General features: G+C 39.2%; 1 protein-coding gene and 1 long non-coding RNA gene across 4 annotated transcripts in view; one reads left to right on the forward strand and one right to left on the reverse strand.

The window, feature by feature from the left end:
• The window catches only part of LOC144578909 (uncharacterized), a 41,425-nt gene extending 25,194 nt beyond the window's left edge, over positions 1-16,231 (forward strand). The window contains exons 2-3 of the long non-coding RNA XR_013525427.1: positions 10,456-10,533; positions 14,043-16,231. This is a non-coding gene — a long non-coding RNA (uncharacterized LOC144578909). The remainder of the gene's footprint in view (positions 1-10,455; positions 10,534-14,042) is intronic.
• The window catches only part of CSMD1 (CUB and Sushi multiple domains 1), a 2,142,320-nt gene that overhangs the window by 1,298,139 nt on the left and 823,846 nt on the right, over positions 1-20,335 (reverse strand). The window lies entirely within an intron of this gene.

Below are 20,335 nucleotides of genomic sequence, written 5' to 3' on the forward strand. Positions count from 1 at the left end.
CACTGACTTTACTAGAACGACAGAGGTCATAGAACAGAAAGCCAAAACAGCATCTCAGGAGATGCACCTATAACAACAGCCCTTATTTCCCCTTCCTTTAATTTAATTAAAAGTATTTTAACCTGCCTTCTCCTCAGGTTTTTCTGTTTTTTGGATTTCTGTGTGTGTATATATCTCTTTTACATAGTGCTGTTGTTCATTTCCTCCTGCCAGCCTTCTCAAGTGAACAAAGTTCACTTTCAATCCCCCGTGTAGAGAGAGCTCTTGTTCTCTGCAGTCTGGCAAAACTCAGGTGGTAGAGCCAGCACCAGCTCACCCTGAGCTTCAGTTGTCTGTCAAGTTCTCCTATGTTTGTATGAGACTGCAGAATGCATCCAGCACAGCACTGGGCACAATCATGCTTTCAGAAACATTAAAAAATACAATGCCAAATATCCACCGGACGTTTGCCTTAGCCTTTTAAAGTGTGACAGTGTTAGACTCACACACCTTCTGCTTCAGTCATCGATATGTAGGCAGCGTCTGGGATGCTTTTTCCTAGTTTGAGGTCTGTATCTGAAGTCTACCTCTGAACCACAGTGCTGCTTTAATAAAGATGAACAGTGTAGTGGAGTAAAAAGAAAGGATTTGCTGCTGGCATTCATTGTCAAGTCCTCTAATTCTATTGCATCTCAGTTTCCTGAGAAACTCAAATCAAAAAGGCAAAGAGGAATATGTTGTGAAATGTCAATTGTCATTTAAATGTAAGTGATCATCAGTATTGAATCGTCTCTGCTACTGAAGAAGCTACTGGACAATACACAAACCAATTTATCTTTGATTCCTCCTCAAAGCCTTGCATTTTGCTTCGCATAAATCAAGACTTCAACCCATGCTCACTGTATGAGGCTAGAGGCAAGGCAGTCCAGATTTAATATTGTTAATCCAGTGCTATTTCTCAGGGATCAGATGCTTTGATCCTCTTAGTATTTTCAAAAATTCAAGACTCAAGTACGACATGCTGTTTGGATAGAAAATCAGATGACTTTTGTAGGTTTCCACTAGAGAACAACAACAAAACTCTTCCTTTTTTTTTTTTTTTTTTGAGATGGAGTTTCGGTCTTGTTACCCAGGCTGGAGTGCAATGGCACGATCTCGGCTCACCGCAACCTCCGCCTCCTGGGTTCAGGCAATTCTCCTGCCTCAGCCTCCTGAGTAGCTGGGATTACAGGCACGCACCACCATACCCAGATAATTTTTTGTATTTTTAGTAGAGACAGGGTTTCACCATGTTGACCAGGATGGTCTCGATCTCTTGACCTCGTGATCCACCCGCCTCCGACAAAACTCTTCCTTTCCTAGGGCTTATTACTATGGCAACACTGTCAGGCTGTCGGTGGAAGATCAATCATAACTTTTGTGGCAAAATATGGGTACAAGGAGTCTAAGCCAATGAGGAAAAAAAGAGATGAATTAAACAAATAATGGTGGCTATTAGAGTTTAGGCCCTGAACTTGAAATTCTGCTGAGGTGCCATGAAACCCTGAATGACCAACTCTATATGCAAATCATCCTCTCTGTAATTTTTCTGTAATAGCTTATTTGAGATTATAATACCTGATTGAGATTTGCTTCCTTTAACATTATAGTATGAAATTGCAAATGCTCCTTTTTAACTACCTGGACAAAATGAAATGTAAGTTTATGATAAAATTCTCTGAAATCCCAGCACTTTGGAAGGCTGAAGTGGGAGGATCTCTCGAGCCCAAGTGCTCAAGATCAGCCTGGGCAATATTGCAAGATCCCATTTCTACAAAAACATAAAAATTAACAAAACTAGCCAGACATGGTTGTGTGCATCTTTTGTCCCAACGGCTCCGGAGGGTGAGGTTGGAGTATTCCTTACGCCCGGGATATGGAGGCTTCAGCGAGCTATTTTTATGCCACTGCACTCCAGCCTGAGTGACAAAGTAAGATCCTGTCTCAAAATAATAATAATAACGAATCTTTAAGAAAGACTAAGCTAGTTTAAGGTATTTGTATTCATGTCTTTTTCAATCTCCATAACCAAATGTCAGAAAGTTATTTTACTAATTTACTTCTTTTTCCATAGGGCTTTTCATATCTGGATATTTAATGTGAAAGGCATCATGAGATACTACAGAGACAGACAAATTCAAATACCATTCGCTACTCTCTACCTAGATAACCTTGGGCCAATATCCCACCTTTCAGAGAATAAGCGACTTTACATATCAACTATAGATACTTTTTCACAAGTAAAAAGGTTGCTGTGAGAATTAAGTACTGTTGTATAAGCAGAGGAGGTGATCTAATACACGGCACAAAAGAAATACTGGTGAGGGCCGGGCCCGGTGACTCACGCCTGTAATCCCAGCACTTTGGGAGGCCAAGGTGGGTGGATCACGAGGTCAACAGATCGAGACCATCCTGGTCAACATGGTGAAACCCCGTCTCTACTAAAAATACAAAAAATTAGCTGGGCATAGTGGCACGTGCCTGTAATCCCAGCTAGTCAGGAGGCTGAGGCAGGAGAATTGCCTGAACCCAGGAGGCGGAGGTTGCGGTGAGCCGAGATTGTGCCATTGCACTCCAGCCTGGGTAACAAGAGCGAAACTCCATCTCAAAAAAAAAAAAAAAAAAAAAAAAAAGAAAAGAAAGAAAGAAATACTGGTGAATGTTCTCCTTGTAATTAAAAAATTCAGAACACATTATGCAACAACTGTAGGAGGAAACTGAAATATAAAACACAAATACACCTTTATTCACCCTTGACCAAACTTTTCATTCCTGTAATTTTTCTCGAATTTTATACATATATAAAAAAACTAAAGTGCTAAGAAAAGTAGTTTGAAACACAAGAGTGAATACATGAACTCTGGACAGTCTATGCAGGGAGGCTCATATGCCTAACCTCCCGCATGGTGGCTGTTCAAATTCTTGAGTGCTCCTTATCGAAGGATCTTAATGGTATCTAATTATCAGAGACGGCCATTACACATGGAAACCATGGGGAGACCGCTGCACTCATTTGCCATGCTCAGTAGCATTTATTTAAGCCAAGCATAAAAACGCTGAGACAGAAAGGAGCAAATGAAACCTATTTGTATTTGGTGATCATACTCGGGGTGAGAAGAAACAAGGACATTGGAATGTCCCAGTCCCGCTGTGGGTTGGCTCTTAATGCTTGCCTCTCAGTTTAAGCGTAAATTTTGTTTTTTTGTTATTTTTTTCTCTAGAGTAAACATTTTCAATCAGCCATTTCTAGCACTGGTGGGGTGACCAGCTGTCTTAGTATTGTAATGACACAACAAAATGAGACGTGACTATTTGATGAATTATGTCTTATCTTCACAGTATAGTTAAGTTTTTATTCATGTTACTGAATATGCTTTAAAAAATGAAGCATCTGCCTATTTTCTTTTCAAGAGCTCAGTTACAATGCAGCATTTTAATGTCTTACTGTATCATTTTGCATACTTTTTTTTTCTTCTAGCAGTTAATTCTTAAGCTTTTTCACAGAATGAAAGAAGGTAGAGGTCATGGGCATGTGCCAAATGTTTGACTGTGTAGGTTTTAACACGGTCTTCAACAACAAATTTGCACTTTCACACTTAAAAATTTTAAACTATCAGCCTCAACAAACGACTCATGTATTCATTCAAAAAGATTTGCCTTTCTGCAATCTCTTGGGTATCATGGTAGATATTATACATTTCCTCTCAAATGAAACCCACCCTGTAGCTAACCCACATCTATTTTTCAGTGAAAGAGGGAGAACAGCACTAAACAAATAGGTACTCAAATATTTACTTAATAACTAAGTGTTATGAAGGGGAAAGTGATAATGGTGGAACAGAACAACACTGAGGATTCAAATATCAGAAAATACCCATGAGAAAGAGGGCATCGGAGCCGAGACTTGAAGGCGAGGAATGGAGGGTATTCTGGAGAAGGGGCATGGACTGTGTGAACACCTGGAGTCAGGACAGATCTTAGCCTCATCTCTTTTTGCAGTTGTGGGAGCAGAACAATGACCTCCACCAAAGACATCTGCATCGTAATTCCCAGAACCTGCAACTACGTTTCGTTACCTGCTGAGAGGATCTGACAGGTGTGAGAGTTAAGGATTTTGAGCAAGTGAGATGATCTGCAGTTATCTGGGTGGGTTCCTTGTTGTCATATCCTTTCTTAAAAGCTGAGAACCTTTTCTGGCTCAGGTCAGAGAGAGAGAGATGCCATTTTAAAAATCGTCAGAAAGATGCAAGCATGCTGGCTTTGAAGATGGAAAAAGGAGACCACAAGCTCAGAAACACAGGCAGCCTGAAGAAGGCACCCCTGAAGGCTTTAGAAAAGAACACAGCCCCTCAACACCATGGGGTCAGCTCAGGGAGACCCATCTGCCAGGCAGAAGCCCACGTCATCCTCCTAACCTGTGGAACTATAAGATGAGATGTTTGTGGTCTCTAAGCCACTAAGTTTGCAGTAAAATCTTACAGCAGCCAAAAAAAAAAAAAAAAAAAAAAAAATCCAATATGCTTTTCTTTTTTCTATAATGAAGAAAACATGTTTATTCTCAGTGAGCAAAAAGAAGACTTTCTGTGGATCCAAGTATCTTCTGTTATTAAACAGCTGGGCATGAATTTGGAAGTCAGTGTAGCTGTGAGACTTGGAATCAAAGAGCAGCTGTAGCACTCAAAATATGTATGGCTGGGGGTGGACACTACGCACACTGGAACTTGGTTCTTCTCTTGGCCATTTGTAAGTGGGGATCATACACAAGTACATGAATATACATGCACACACGTACATATACACGTGAACATATACACATGCACATATACATATACACATGCACACATACATATAGCATATGCATGCATATATATATATATATATATATATATATATATATATATATATATATAGCTTCTACGTGAGCAATATATATATATGTATATTCAAGCTTAAGTGAGGATGGCTTAAAACTAAAACTTGGCCAAGAGTTGTGGCTTATGCCTGTAATCCCAGCACTTTGGAAGACTGAGGCAGGTGGATTCACAGAGCCTAGGAATTTGAGACCAGTCTGGAAATATGGTGAAACCTCATCTCTATACAAATACAAAAATTAGCCAGGTGTGGTGGTGCACGTCTGTGGTCCCAGCTACTCGGGAAACTGAGACATGAGGATCACTCGAGCCCAGCAGGCAGAAGTCTCTGTGAGCTGAGACTGCACCACTGCACTATCGCCCAGGTGAGAGAACAAGACTGTCAAAACACAAAACAAAACCGAAAACTTGAAGGATCTGTCAGTTTTCAGCTCCGAAAATTCATTAGCCGCGCCCACGTGGCGCTGTGTGCCTGAGATGGAATTTCAACCTGGCTTCTGAAACTACCATCGTCCTCTTGTTTCTAATACCCATTCACACAGACTAGGAGAAAAAAACTCACTTTAGAAGTTTTTGGTTTTGCTTTCCCAGAATCAGAGTAGTTTAAAAAAATTTCCTATTTCCACTTCTAAGTGAGCAAACTGACAGCATCGTTTGATCACCTGTTCTACAAATTAGGAAAGAGAGAAATCTCACCCAAAAGCTAATTTCAAAACCACTTCTCTTTCATGAACACCCGAGATTTTGTCAGCTCTTTTTAGATGGTAAAATGAAGCAGATTCAATTTCCATAATATATTACCCCACCTCTTAAGTGTAGAAGAAATTATGACACTTTTTCTATTCTATACCAAGAAGAAGATGCAGTCTGACAAAAATATTACATAAATGTGTGTAAGGAGATAGTAGGCAACAGAATGCATAAATTATTTTATAAAAATTATTATTAGTGTTGTTTTGAGACACATTTTCACTGCCACCCAGGCTGGAGTGCTGTGACCAGATCATAGTTCACTTCAGCCTCAACCTCCCAGCCTCAATTGATCCTCCTGCCTCAGCCTCCTGAGCAGCTGAGACCACAGGCACAGGCAGCACACACAGCTAATTTTTGTTTTATTTTTTTTATAGAGAAGGTGCATCACTATATTCCTGAGGCTGGTCCTCAACTCCTGTCCTCAAAGATCCTCCCATCTTGGCTTCCCAAAGTGCTGAGATTACAAATGTGAGCCACCGAATCTGGCCTATAAAAATTGTTTTCTAATTTATTTAAAAAAGAATATTTTGCCACTGATTTTCTTTCTCACATATTCTAGCAAGAGTAATTTATCTTCGTTTTTTTCATGACAATGCCACAGACTTTAATGTAAACATGAAATGTTTCAAAAAGAAACATGATTTGAGATACACAATTCTCTTGAATGAAATTATTTTTAAAGAGAATACTAGAAGAAATATCTGATTTAAATAATAGCATTGCACATTTCTATTTGGTAGAACTCCATTTCAAATATCATTTATATTATTTTGTATTTTTCCTGCTCATTCAGTTTTTGCAATAGTTCCTTTAAAAGGATTATATGTTATTATTTACTTAGATGTTCAAAATAAGTATTAAATGATTGAGGTAAGTGTCACTAGGCAAAAACTGTAAAAAATTATTTTAGCCTTGTCATGTGCCTTGTATAATTTTAATTTCACCAAACTAGTATTTATTGTGTTTATGCTGTGCCCAATTATCTACTTATGCGGGCAATTTATTTCTCCAACAACGCACTTGAGGTAATGATCTTTATCCCATTTTACAGATGATGAAATTGACACAGAAAGTTGAAGGAACTCATTGAAGTGACACAGCCAACAAATGATGGGCTAGGATAAATACTGAGTGATTTTCCCCAAAAGCTATGCATAATGAGAAAGCCTTTCATTGTCATGTGGCTCATTTGGGAGACTTTTACCAAGTTTCTTCCTACCAGATAGTAGAGGTTTAGTTCAGCTCACTTCCTAGGCCACTGTGAAATGAACAGTTATTTGGGCCATGGAAGAAATAAATGCCTGTATTACGAATTTCTGGAGTTAGAAACAGAAAATTCTCCACCATTAATATGTGAGAACAAATGAACATCAAAAACCAGACAATGAACATCCTTCCTATTACCCACTCTCCAGAAAATCAGTCCTGAGTCCTCCTGCAGCCCCGTTTCTCTAGCTCCCAAGTTGTTTACTACCTTCTCTGGGGTCATACATGTCCACTCTCTACCTTGGGAATTTTCTTTCTCCTTCAGAAAGTATATCATCTCTCCCCATCCATGCCATAAAACATCCTGGATCCATTCTTCCCAATTCAAAGGACAGAAAGGTGAGTGAATAAGAAAAGCAAGGCCGGGATAAGGAGAGGGAGAGTATTTTACATTTTCCCTGTTATTCATAATACATGTAAATATAAGCTGAGAAATGAGGATTTCAAAATATTTTAAATGAAACCATATCATTTCTTTAAACAGTAGGTGGTTATATATAGATTGTTCTAATATGTATGAGTTTTGAGTGATTAACTTATGAGATTCTAGAAACACATTATTTGATTACAATATTATTTTTCCATAATTTAGAAATTAAATACTTTATAATTTAGAGTTCAGCAAATTGCCCTCCTCTTTGAAAATAAAAAAATGCATATTTCATATAGATGTGAGTGAAACTATACATGTATTAAAATGTTTTAGTAGATAAAATCATGTAGGCCTCTTTAAATGTGTATAAATATTTTTCTGTTTATTTACATATGCAAGAGGTATAATATAAATGCCAGAAGATTAAAGTGTTTTCCCATTTTCCAAATAATATTAGAGAAAGGACAACTGGTAAAAATAGGGTAATTTATATGTATAGTAATAAACAGAAGATTACAAATTGAGGTAGATAGAAAATGAAGGTGACAAGTTATATACATGCAAACGTCACTAGCATTCCCATTATTTCAAGTGACAGAATGAAACTATACAATTATGGCTGGTCTAAACCATGTTAACATTAACTTTTAGGGCCAGGACTGGCAATTATCTGACTAGCCAACAAATTAGTTTAATAGTTCAGGTATCTTTCACACACTCATGGAAGATTTTAAGAAGTAAATTATATTTTCTCTTCAACCAACTCTTTTATGGTTATTTAAGAAATTGAACCATATCTAAAATTTAAGATAGCTGATTGAATGTCTTCTTATTCATTTAAAATTGTTTTTTAACCCTTAGTATTTCTTAAACTGAAATATGAGTTTCGATTTAAGAAAATTAGGTTCAATATTCAGTTCAATAAGATTGGCAACATTTTCATTATGAACAGGGGGTTGTTTATGTATTGCCACATAAATTAGTGTGCATTCCCATGTATGTTTCAAAAGAAACATTTTTTTAATTGCATTTTAGGTTTTGGGGTACATGTGCAGAACATGCAAGATAGTTGCTTAGGTACACACATGGCAGTGTGTTTTGCTGCCTTCCTCCCCTTCACCCACATTTGGCATTTCTCCCCAGGCTATCCCTCCCCAGCTCCCCCTCCCACTGTCCCTCCCCTATTCCCCCCAATAGACCCCAGTGTGTAGTACTCCCTTCCCTGTGTCCATGTGTTCTCATTTTTCATCACCCGCCTATGAGTGAGAATATGCAGTATTTCATTTTCTGTTCTTGTGTCAGTTTGCTGAGAATGATGTTCTCCAAATTCATCCATGTCCCTACAAAGGACATGAACTCATCATTTTTGATTGCTACATAATATTCCATGGTGTATATGTGCCACATTTTCCCAGTCCAGTCTATCATCGATGGGAATTTGGGTTGGTCAAAATAGACAAATGGGACCTAATCAAACTCCACAGCTTCTGCACGGCAAAAGAAACAGTCACTAGAGTGAATTGGCAAAAGAAACATTTCTATGATGAGTATATTAAAAGCAAAATCCCAATAGATAATATAACATTTCAAAATCTATTAGGATAGCAAACCATTAGAAATGGCAATAGAAAAAGCTATAATAATTATGTTGAAACAGATCCAGCCTTAGGCTTGGTGATGTTATTGATAATTTGGTCCATATTTTGGGAGCAATTAGTCCTCATGGAACAACAAACATAACTGTTTATATTAAATAATTTTTTCCACTCCTAAGGATTTATCTTTAGACAAATATTTAAGATGAGAAAATACTTAAAACAGAAATATTTAAGCAGAGAAAAGTTTAAAACCTAGAGGTTCAACAGTAGAAGAATATGTAAGTGTATCAGTGCAATTCACTTTTGTTCAGATCCATGTTTACTATCTAATGAATGCAGTAGCAAGACACACAATTCTATGCACATGATGATTTTCTTACTAAAAGACATCCAGACATATTGGTGGAGTTTAAAGTATTAGAAATGAAAACAGATTCAGCTATAGAACACAGATATTTCTTCTTGCTTTGAACGGTAAATGCCCCTGCTATAATTGCTTTTTCAGTCAAATACACAGAGGAAAAGAATGAAGAGGAGGTAGGAAAAAAGGCTCGAAAAGAAATAAAAGCAAATCAGGTCTTATTTGAATCCTTCCTGGAGTAACAGGGAAGCATTTCTTCAAGGAATTGAGTTGCTGGACTATTATAATTACCTTGTTATGAAAACTGGTTTTTTTTTTTTTTTTTCAAATTTTCTGTGGCTATAAAAAATTGATAATCGATGTTTCTATTCATTTGCCTTCTGCAGTTTATTAATCTGAGATAGACCGTAAGAGATTATATTTTTAAAGTTTTATATCAGAGTGCTTTGACTCATTCTATTTTCTTCTTTCTATTGAAAATAATGTTAAGAAAATGAAGATAGTCATAAAGCTGAGACTGTGATATGCAGTAGAATGACATAAAACCAATTATGCAAGAGATTATGATGAGTCAAGAAATGACTAAAAATATACCAGAATTAAGGCAATAAAAAGCACAGAATATGGAGAAAATATTGTCATGGAAAGTTTGCATTACAGAAATCAGAAGAAGAACACCTAAAAATTGGTTCTGTTTTACAGTTGTTTAATATCTGCTTGGAAAATTGAGGCAGCAAGAAGTATCCGTTCAAAATACCAGGAGTGTGAGATTTCCTTAAATTTCTTTTTATATATGCCCTGTAGATCTAACAGATAAAAACTTGACCTTTTCCAGTATGCAATTTAGAGCTGAAAACCCACCAGCAGAAGCTCCTTTGTGCTTATGCTGTGAACCATAATGAATCCTACCGTGTTCTCTCCTGTCTCTGACTTCTCGCCTCTTGAATTTTTCTGTTTTCCTCCTCTCTTCACCCTTGCTCCCTGATGATTTACGGTGTTAGCTCATCTTCATGATTTCTATCTAAAGCAAAATGCTGCCCTAGAGCCCAGGGTTCTTTCCAGATACATGTGGGTTTATTGGTCATTTTCCTAACACTTTTGAAAAAATACTTGCTGAAAATTCTAAACTAAGAAGGGGCAGTCAGCTGGGGTCCTTCCTTCATTTCATGGCTTCGGTGTTTCCCACCTATGAGACATCTTTCCTCAATCTTACAGGGACAGAAAGAATTCCAAAGGACACATCAATTCTCATCCTTTGGAAATGAAGAAAGTAAGAACTCCTCATCAAGCCAGGTGAGGAAGACATTGTCTCACCTGCTAGTTCCCAAACTCTTCTCTTCCCACTCACGCCCACAGCCCCTCCTCTCCAGCAATCAGGAGCTGCATGAGATTCCTTGTTGCCATGCTGTCTGTGCTGGCATTTGTCCACCTGCCTTTCCTTCTCCCAGTCCCTGAGATGCAGGAAAGAGGAGCCCCCAGATTGGCGCTCAGCCTGGGAGGATTTTGGCTTTGCTCGGGAAAGAATTCAAGGATGAGCCAGCAGTGGCACACAGCAACTTTTATTGACTGGCAGGGCAGTGCACAGGAGCAGCAGTGGTCCTGCTTCCAGCACAGCAGGGTACCCCATAGTCCATGCGCTCAGAGTGACAGCTCAAAAGCTATTCTACATTCATATTCATACCCACCTTCAATAACATGCAAAATAAGGAGCAGTGAATGCAGAAATTTATAGGATGAGGGTGGTAACTTCTGTGTCATCAGGTGGTCTCCATGGAAAGGGGTGCCCACGTCTGGGTGTTGCTATGGCAATGGTAAACTCGCATGACACACTAGAGGGGGTGTCTTATAGAAAGCTGCTTCTGCCCCAGACCTGTTTTTGCTAGTTCTCAATTTGGTCCAGAGTCTGAGACCTGCGTCCTGAGTCAGTTCCCACCTCCTACCTCACCAGCCCTACACCAGGAGGGCTCCTGATAATTTCCCTCCTTCCTGGGGAAAGCACCTCTCCTGTCGTAGTGTGTCACATGCAATGCTGCCTCAGCCCACCTGCTGGAGCCTGCTCATCCCCTCCCGAGCCAGCGCACTGGGCATGGCTTCTCACAGGATGGGCAGAGGACTCCTCTTTGTTTTTTGTCCTGTTTTGTTTGTTTCCCAGGTGCCTTTATTTTCATCCTCTAGTGTTAGATTCCATGTCAACTTTGGGATTGTGCTGTGAAAAATAAGTCGCATGATACCAACTTTTAGACATTCAAACCCAACTTTTTCTTCTTAGGATTTTAGAGTGGAAACTGATGGCTTATATAAATCTCAGTCATTTTAAACAGAAAAGATAAAGTTTCTAACTTTGAAATGTAAAGAGACAATTCAGGACATTTTTCTTCTGTTATATCTTACTGTGAAAATGAGTTCATCTTTGAGTTTTAGGAAAGCACAAATAGAAAACACAGTATCTGACCAATTTTCTAAAATGTTAAGAGCAAAATAAATCAATAATTAAATACCCCATTAATTTTACAAGTAGTCCAGAAAAAAAACTTATCTGAAAAAAGCCAATTTTCCACTTCATTTTGTTTAATTTTAATGTTAAACAATAAAAATCACATAATCTTCAACATATTGAAATATTAAAGCTCTTTTGAATTCAATGAGTAAACACACACAGGAACACATACTAGTTCTCAGATGATCAGTCTCGGAAGGGTACATGTATCTCAGGAAAGGAATGTTTCTCAATACTGATGACTTTTTGGTCCCTCAGACCATATTTTCTACAAGAAATGGTTGACTTAAGGATAAACTAAATTGTCTGAGTTCTGCTTTAAACTTCCCTAAACAAAACCATCTCTACAAGAAATTACTACCAACCAAAAGAACCACACTGAAATAAAAGTTTCACATGGTGAAACCCCGTCTCTACTAAAAATACAAAAAATTAGTTGGGCATAGTGGTGCGTGCCTGTAGTCCCAGCTATTCAGGAGGCTGAGGCAGGAGAATTGCCTGAACCCAGGAGGTGGAGGTTGCGGTGAGCCGAGATCGCGCCATTGCACTCCAGCCTGGGTAACAAGAGCGAAACTCCGCCTCAAAAAAAAAAGAAAAAAAAAAAAAGAAAAGAAAAGTTTCAAAAATGTTTTAAAATACAAACACATTTCCTTCCTTAATAAATCCATGTTCACATTTAGGGAATTTTCTTGCTGATATCTATTCCTGAATTGTGTGTACTAATCTTTGAAGAATTTATTCAGAAAAAAATACCTGCGCATTTACTTCAGGAAAAATCATTTGCATGTTTTTTAGTTGGCATAAGTTAAACACTGATTGATAACTTTTTTTGGTTATTTCCTTTAACCTGCTATCATTATATCCAGCTCTTAAATTTATTTAACTTTTTTTTATTCTCTGTTTTTCTTTGAAGTAATGTAAATCATGTAAAATTATTTTACCTAAATCAGCATCACTGAATTTTCTTAACAGACATACAGCAGCTTGTGTGTGACAAAGGAGAAGGTTCAACTCCTTTTGAAAAGTTCACTGTGTATTTGAATGTATTACTTTTCAGTTTTATCTTCTGCATGCTCTTGAGCATCTGAAGCAATGTTTACTCAAATAGGATAGAAAGCAGCTTTGCTAAAACGGCAACAGGTAATCTGTAAGTTACCACATAGGAACAATAAATATCCTATCGTACGGAAATCTCTAAATGCGGAAGTATCCTTAGCTGAAAGGCAGGCTCTAGGCAAGCTGAACATGAAGCAACCTGACTTTGCAAGTGGGTAACTGACAAAGAGCCCTGCAAAGGTCTGCTTCCTTCGTAAACTAGTTTCTTCACATTATTCTTACGTACTTCTGGACTTCAGATGGTAATTTTTCAGTGGGAGTCTTTGAGTCTGAGAAAACACTGACTTGCTTTTATAATCAGAAATCTTATCCACAGAAAACATACTTCCAACATTATCAATGTGCTATTAGGAAGAAAGTGGAATAAATTCAACTGTACTCCTATATGACAGAGATTCTTAGCAGGATGTCTTCTGTTATAAAATAGCAGTTGAAACTTGCATTTGTGCGGCTGGAATGCAATCACAGGACTTTGATGAATTCCTTTTCAAGTATAAGAAAGAATATGCATTGTCAATGTAACGTAAAAGTCATGATTTCAAAGATTATGTATGAGGAGTATCCTTTATTATGATAAAAGGACTCTCAGTTACTTCCCTATTTATGTATATATTTCTCTCAATTTTTCTTTATTTAACTTGTTATGCCTTAGCTAATTTTGCATCCTTTAACTGACTGACTTAGATAAATACTATTCCAGAAACTTAATCAAAATGAGAAGCCTGCCATCCAAATACTTATCTACAGGTGACTTGTAGAAAATCCCATGAATTAAAAGACATTTCACATAGAGACCCTCACTAAGATGAAAGCTATACTTTTCATTTCGACATCAATGGCCCCGATAGTCCAGAAAATGAAAAATGTACTTAGCATTTGTCCTTTCAGACTGGCAGATGGACGGGATCGTAGAGCTTATTTAGATTACAGATTGTCAAAATTTTGAACTTTGTAGCCTTTTTTTTTTCTAAAATTAAAAAAAAAATTAAGTAAATCAAGGCCTGACATTCTCAGTAGGTGGGAGTTATCTCAACAATGATCCTATCTACTACTGCTACCATTTTATCCATAAAGTACAATTAAAAAAAATCTAAGAGCAGAAATAATTATCTAGTTATATGTAACAACATACATGAATATGAAATGTAAAAAATCACAACATCTGCCTTATTTGTTTTCTTCTCACAAGTTACTGAACAACGTCATTGCAGCCACCAGCCAGTTCATGGAGTGTCATTTGGGAAACACCCTTCTAGTCCAGCGCTCCTTCCTATAGGAAAATGAGGACAACAGTTTGGTGGCTGAGCCGGAAGGAAGGCAGTTCTTCTCCCAACTACCTTTCTTTCCCCGATAGCCACCGAAGACCTGTTGACTTCTAAGTCAAATCTAAGCCTCTCTGTCTTTGTTTTCTTGTTCTTAAAACCTGAGTTGCTGATTTAAGACCAAATCTAAGGTCACTTTGAGCTCTCTCATGTCTAAGATGGAAGAATATAGATGCTTCACCCAGTCGATCACGTTTAGACTCAAAAACAACATCTGGAAAATTTCTCACTAGGATATAAACCAAATGAGGAGAGACAGAGTCGAGAATGTGAATCATATTTCACTAATGGATATGTGTTGTCTGTGAACCCGCTGAGATGCTCCATTCTGTCAGCGACTGAGGCGGGGTCCCGTCAGGTCTACGGAGCAGCTCTGCTCACACCACACCTCACTGCTGCAGACATGCGATTCAGAGTTTCTCAAGAGCTGTGTGTGGGCGGGGGAAGGCTTTTCTTTGAAATTTACATGCTTAAATCCATCCCAGTCACTCTGGCAGCACCTATGGTAATAGCTAATATAAGAGGACAGGTGCCTAGATACTGCCCAGTTACTAGAAAGAAAAAGCTTCCTAAATAAAATTTGGTAGTGCATTAATGTAGAAATAGCATACACACGGTGTCTAGAAATAAAATGCTTTTGCTCTCCCACACGCAATGTGAAAGAAAAATCAAATGCCAGCTCTCTGCTTTTAATGACTTTTAAAATGCAGAGTAGGGTGATAGTTGCTCAGCAACTGAGATGAAGGCAGCCATGGGCCCTGCCTGGTGGGAAGCCCTGGGCTCCTGCGTGACTTCCTGAAAGGGAGGGAGTGGGGTAGGACACGGGCCAGATGGAGTTCCCTGCCAGCTACGGAGAGGGTGGATGCAAACTAAATTTGACTATTAAAGGTAAGAGACAGCTCTTGCACCCCAGTGTTTGGGCTGACAACCAGATGAGCTATATAGGTGAAGACCTACAGATCCAAATGAATGAATGGAGGGATAATCCCTTATGTAGACACTGGCACATGACTGTGTAACCACAGTGCGTTTAACACGTGGTGTCCTGCAAGGTACACAAAGAGAAAAGGGCAGAGTTCCAACTATGCAAGTAACAACGGACAAAAAGAAAAATGCAAAACGATCAATGAATATCTGAACTACTAAATTATCCAGCATCTAGTCCCTAAATTTCATTCCAGTGTTTTTTGCCTTATCTTTTGAATCTCTACTCTTGGCTTTAATTTAGCACATCCTTACATAGGATAGGGCTCATAAGATGGAAATTAAATGAATGGACTAAGATGGAAATAAGCCTTGAATTGACTGAGAATTTTAGAAGAAAGCTTTACCTTATTGAAATTATTATCATTATTATTTGAGTCAGTTCTCGCTCTGTCACTGAGGCTGGAGTGCAATGGCGTGATCTTGGCTCACTGAAATCTCTGCCCCCCAAGTTCAAGCAATTCTTCTGCCTCAGCCTTCCAAGTAGCTGAGAGTACAGGCATGCACCACCAAACTCAGTTAATTTTTGTAATTTTTATAGTGAAAGGGGCTCTTTATGTTGCCCTGTTTGATCTCGAACTCCGGAGCTCATGCATTCTGTCTCCCTTGGCCTCCCAAAGTGATGGAATTACAGGCATGAGCCACTGTGCCTAGCCTACCTTATTAGAATTTTTAACACAAACATTGAGTATGTATTTGCATGCATGTATATATGTGTGTATGTGTGTGCATGTATTATGTGTGTGTGAGTGTATTTGGTGTGTATCTCACTTGGATATATGTAAGAGTTCATCACAGAGAAATACATATTTCCATACTTGACATGTTTCTCCTAACTGCTGTAATATACATTTAAAATATAGTATAACCTTCACAGAAGCTCAAAAATATGAACACATTTTAAAGAAAAAACTATAACTACCAGACTTAGATAGCATTTTGTAAAAATAATCTTTCTAAGTTTTACAACTTGTTTTTGTTTTCAGTTCACTTGTAATGAGCACAAAGAAAGCTCACTTCACGTGAGACACAGGCACAGACCTACTCTGTCAGGATTACTGAGAAAGTCAAGTTCAAGTCTGTCTCAGTTTTAATGATGTCTTCCAAGCCGGCTCAGAGAAAGCCGTGGAGCCAACGAAATACCAACAATGCATCTATTCCGGACATGTGAATAGATCTCAGTTCTCAGGGTGCCAACCTAGGGAGAGGGGACGCATCCCAAACAGGGGCTGATAGGGACCCTGTGTCTGCCGCATAAAGGCTGAACCAGCTGCGACCTCTAGGTGGAAACGCTAAATCGGGGATGAGCTTTTCTGCTGTTCACCCCCAAATGCTGTACTCTCCATAACATTCATTTCCTCCCGTCCCACCACCCCATAGTTACATTTGGCTTTTAGATGTCCACAGATGGCATTTTTTTCTTGGAAAATATTAGATAAAACATGAATAACAGATTCAGGCAAAGATACCATGTCCGAATCATTGGAAACACAAAAGAGTCAGGGCTTCCTGAATATTTTATACTGAAAAAAGAATTTGGGGGCTGGGGCTGTGTGAATACATAGGGGTTTTTTTTTTTCCCCCTCTCTTTCTCTTACAGAGGCCAGGATCCTCTATAATGTTCTGATAATTATAGATCAGGTATTTTTTTCCCCCAAAATGTATATATAAAATATACAAAAACATGTTTACTATGCACATAAATTTGGATCATACTGGAATTGAAAACCATTTTAAGTGAGGTTTTTGTAAGAACACAGACTTCAATACCAGATTCTTTAATGCTGAAATGTACATGTGAATCTTCATAAGTAATACTTCCTGTCATTCTTTCCTTAAAACATTGTGATTTCGGCCGGGCACAGTGGCTCACGCCTGTAATCCCAGCACTTTGGGAGGCCGAGACGGGTGGATCACGAGGTCAAGAGATTGAGACCATCCTGGTCAACATGGTGAAACCCGTTTCTACTAAAAATACAAAAAAAAAAAAAAAAAAAAAAAAATTAGCTGGGCACGGTGGCGTGTGCCTGTAATCCCAGCTACTCTGGAGGCTGAGGCAGGAGAATTGCCTGAACCCAGGAGGCGGAGGTTGCGGTGAGCCGAGATCGCGCCATTGCACTCCAGCCTGGGTAACAAGAGCGAAACTCCGCCTCAAAAAAAAAAAAAAATAGTGATTTCTTGGTAGTATATCTATCTCTCCTTTCTTAGTGCTAATGTTTCAAGGAACACAGCTTATGGAAAAGGCAGAGTGAATGTGATTAATTCTATGATGTTAAGAATAAAATAGGGACGGAAGTTAAAGAAGAACAAAGGGAATGTAGATTCATGCAGGACTGACCACGCCGGTTTCTTTGGTTAGCATTTTTATCCAGACCTAAACCCGGAGCACGTGGCCCATTTCAGCCACAAATAGCCAGTCCTCTAACTCCCTGACAGCTGCACACCCATGCCATCCTATGGGAAGAAAGGGAGGCCACCATGCTATTTCTCGGCATGCAGGGATCTTCTCAATCTGGCCACCACCCGCCTTTTTCATGCAATCCCATTTTTTCATGGAACGTGACCAGCCTATGACACTTGTGGCTTTGTCAACATTGGGAAATGTTTGTCCTCCTTCATGCTCCTGTGCATGCTCTTCCTTCTGCCTGGAATCCTTCCACTCCACTAGGCCTGATCTTCTCCACATCTTTGCCCAGCCAATTCTGTCTACCTTTCACCTCAACAGCAGCAGAGAGCTGTTCAGCGCCCTTGATCTCATCACTTTTAGTATGGTGCACACTCCATCAGAGTAGTGTGTACTATTCTTCTGTACAGAGTAGTGTGTACTATTCTTCTGTACAGAGTAGTGTGTACTATTCTTCTGTACAGAGTAGTGTGTACTATTCTTCTGTACAGAGTAGTGTGTACTATTCTTCTGTACAGAGTAGTGTGTACTATTCTTCTGTACAGAATAGTGTGTATGTACTATTGTGTAGTATTCTTATTTATTCACCAAATAAGTAAAATTAGTACTTATTTGGTGAATTTCCTAAGTAATTAAGTAAAGCTAATTAAATTAGTAAGTAGAATTTTTACTAATTAGTAAAATTGTACTAAGTATGAAGTTACCAAGTAAAATTAGTACTTATTTGTCCCCCCACCCACCACCCCTAACAAGAATTCTCAAGATCAAAGAACCCTGTCCCGAGTTCAGTGCCACTGCCAACAGAGCCCTTCAGGGGGACAGGAGCGAGGACACCATGAAGCCTGAAAGCTGGGCCTCAGAGCCCTGTGTCGTCTGGTGGTTGACTGGGTGGGGGAGATTCTTATGTTTTACATAAGCACCAGTCATCTAGGAGGAGAGGGTGTACATGAGGCTTTTAAAACCTTTAAAATTACCATTCCATTTACAGAAAACAAAGTCTCCAGATGAAATCACACACAGAATTCCAACATGAGCAGGTGGTAAACATGAGGAAGGGGTGTCAGAGCCACACCATCTTGACCATCTCCCTTTTTCCATTCTTTTCCTGGCGAGGCATGACTTCCAGGGTTCCTTTCAAGAGCCAACAGCTCCAACATACCTTTTTTCAAAATCACCATCCGAGGATAGGTTCCCACAGCTAAGACTTCTCTAACTAGAATTGTCTCATGCCTTTTAAAGGATCAGTCTTTGATGCCAATTCATGAAATCAGGCAGTGTCCCATATCTGTTATGCGACATGGTATACAGATGCTGACACTCTAGTGGGCATATCGCTAGTCTACATAGTGCTTCATACAAAAGCCCAGAAATAAATACTGAATACTTTTCATGCCTCTGCTTACAATGCAAAGTTACAGGTAGCAACAATTAGTCTTGTTGATACAAAACTGCATCTATGCGGGGCCGGGCGCGGTGGCTCAAGCCTGTAATCCCAGCACTTTGGGAGGCCGAGGCGGGTGGATCACAAGGTCAACAGATCGAGACCATCCTGGTCAACATGGTGAAACCCCATCTCTACTAAAAATGCAAAAAATTAGCTGGGCATGGTGGCGCGTGCCTGTAATCCCAGCTACTCAGGAGGCTGAGGCAGGAGAATTGCCTGAATCCGGGAGGTGGAGGTTGCGGTGAGCCGAGATCGTGCCATTGCACTCCAGCCTGGATAACAAGAGCGAAACTCCGTCTCAAAAAAAAAAAAAAAAATGCATCTATGCAGACGTGCGATTTAGAATTTGCAGAAGTCTTTAAATTAAGCCAAGTGTTCACGCAAGCATTGTCCATCTGTTGTTTGCCAGGTAGTGCCTTGGACTTCAATAATCAATCATATTTTCTCTACTATTAGGAAATTTTGTTTCGTGAAATGTAACTCTAATATAGTTTGACACATTTTATAATGGCAATGTAAGAGACGCTATACGGTAGCGACATACAGTGAATTAAACACCGTTAAGGGTCACATGTCTTGTCCCTGGCATCGAGGGGAAGGAGAAGGTAGTCCTCGAAGTGTCATCCCGAGTAAGGAAGGCTTCACCCAGTGAACACCTGACCTTGAGGGGAGATCATCTGGTGAATAGGCAAGTAGTCTTCTGAGTAAGTAAATACAACTGATACTACTGAAAACGTTGACGCAGTTACCTCATTAGAAAAAGGAAATGTAGGAGCTCATTTTGTGGCCTGAATTTAAAGTTTTAGGAAATATATGACTTCTACACTCTATGGTCTTATAGGATACCGGGACATTTGGGGCAGGACTGTTGGTGGGCTAAAAGACCACAGAGTATGGGGTCTATCGCCCTCACAAGTAAGATTTAAATGTAAGAAGAAAATGTGAAAAGGAGAGACAAGAAGGAGACATGAGAGGAGAAGGTTCCAGGTGAGACTATGGAAAGAACAACAAGATTCAGGAGCAAAGAAATGTGCAGAGGCTGCAGGGAGTGCCATGGTGGTTGGAGGAAAACAGTGAAGAAGGAATATCCAACCTGACAAACAGAAAACCTGTGCTTTATTGATGGTTTTCTGGACCGGGCTTATTCACCCATCAATGCCTGAGGTTGCAATTTTTTGAATTTTTGCAATCAGTCCTTGGCTATGACCTTGAGCAGTGGGGTATAAATAACTCCCACATGCTTAACGTTCCAATAATGGAACACTAGGCATAAATGGTCACTCGCTTCTGTTGGTATTTTGCTCAGATCATTTTAGTATATGAGTATC

This window comes from Callithrix jacchus, chromosome 13 (assembly GCF_049354715.1).
Source record: "Callithrix jacchus isolate 240 chromosome 13, calJac240_pri, whole genome shotgun sequence".
Classification (NCBI taxonomy): domain Eukaryota; kingdom Metazoa; phylum Chordata; class Mammalia; order Primates; family Cebidae; genus Callithrix; species Callithrix jacchus.